The sequence below is a fragment of the Anneissia japonica genome, unplaced genomic scaffold, assembly GCF_011630105.1.
Source record: "Anneissia japonica isolate Jap-2015-1 unplaced genomic scaffold, ASM1163010v1 scaffold287653_len23458_cov144, whole genome shotgun sequence".
Taxonomy (NCBI): Eukaryota; Metazoa; Echinodermata; class Crinoidea; order Comatulida; family Comatulidae; genus Anneissia; species Anneissia japonica.
The window spans coordinates 21,778-23,351 of NW_022688489.1; the positions used below are offsets into that span (position 1 = coordinate 21,778).

Here is a 1,574-nt window from a genome sequence, read left to right on the forward strand (position 1 = left end):
GTGTGAGTGTGTGGCTGTGAAACGTCATTATTTTGTCATTAATTCGCTAGAGTCACGTTCGTCGTGAAAGTCAACAAATATATAGAAATATTGGCAATATACTTTTCGTGGGTAACGAAGTCACTAAGTTCAAACATCATCACTTTTCTGGACGTACACACACAAACACACACGCATACACGCGGGTAAGAAAAGATAGAAACGCAATTTATTTTTTTTGTCAACAACTTTTATTTTTTCTACATTCTATCTACATATTTTTTTATCTCTTGGATTTTAAACAACAACTTTACAACTGTGGAAGATGAAGTTGGCTCTTTTTCTCGATGCTTCGAAGAGCTGGAAGAGGACGGTTCGCCGTTCTTTCTTATGGACAGGTAACGTCCGGTGGCCATATTCTTGAACGCGCTACCTTTCCACGTCTGTTTCTCCTGCCAGTGACAGAGGTCCCCTTCGCACTCGTCAACCGCCGTTATCGTTGGAGGACAGGTATCTACCGGAGCGGCAGGACCGCATAGTGAAGCTGTTGAGCGTAGCCGACGATCTCTGCAAGTATTCGGCGTCACCCTGCGTCGTGGTATTCACTCCGGCGCCGACGGACAGAGAGTAACCGGACCGACTCGTCAACATGCATGCGAATCTCCCGACCTCGCAGTGCGTGCCGGAGGCTACGGTGCACAGAGCAAAGAGCAACAGTATCTTGTTCATCGTCTCATTGATCGTTTTCGACTGTCTCGTCGATTGCCTCGTCGCTTATATTAGGTGGAGTAACGGAAACTCGATGACGTGCGTACTACGTCATCTAACTTGCTGTGACGTCAAACGTACAGACCTGTCGTGTCGACGATCATCTTCAGAAACATGGTGTCGTCTTTGACGTAAACGGCATTTTTCAGGATGTCCTGAGAGACGAAGAGAGGGCATCCGGAAGCTATGTTCATGTCGCCGGTCGGTCTTTTGAAGCTGCTGCTTCGAGTGTCCGGTTTGAAGCTGTCAGAGAGCGTTAGCTTTCCGTCGTCCTGGTCGAGCAGCAGCATTGTCACCTTTTGATCGAACGGCCATTTGAGTAGGGCGTCGTAGTCTCCTTTCATGACGACGAAGAACATGGAAACGTGCGTCCCTTTGCCCATTCCCTCGCCGTTCAGATAGATTTGGGCGCACATCTTGTATCCGAACCGACCGGCGTAGAAGGGTTGGCTGTAAAGGGACACGATTTTGCCGCTGTCCGCTTCCTGCTTCCTCATACGCACGGAACTTATCTTCCACATCAGCACGCCGTCGTAGCTGGCTGTTTCCAGAATCTGAAAACGCAAATTCTGTCCGACAGCTGTGCGGATTGGATGTCCATTTCCTTCTGCATGTTCGAAATCTGTTGTTGGTGCGGGTCCGCGGAGTATTCCTCCTCCTCTTCCCCCGGTTCCACCGATGGCTCCCATTTCTTCCACCTTCTTCGTCAACGCTGTCGTCGATCCGTGCAACGAATCGACCGACCGTCGGATGTCTTCGTTTGCTTTTCTGTCTTTCTTCGCCGTATTTTCCAAAGTTTCAATATTGTCCGCTTGCCCCGCCAGTAG

General features: G+C 49.3%; 1 pseudogene; it reads right to left on the reverse strand.

Moving 5' to 3' along the window:
- Positions 1-818: 818 nt before the first annotated feature.
- On the reverse strand, positions 819-1,360 carry LOC117122432 (annotated as a pseudogene).
- Positions 1,361-1,574: the final 214 nt, after the last annotated feature.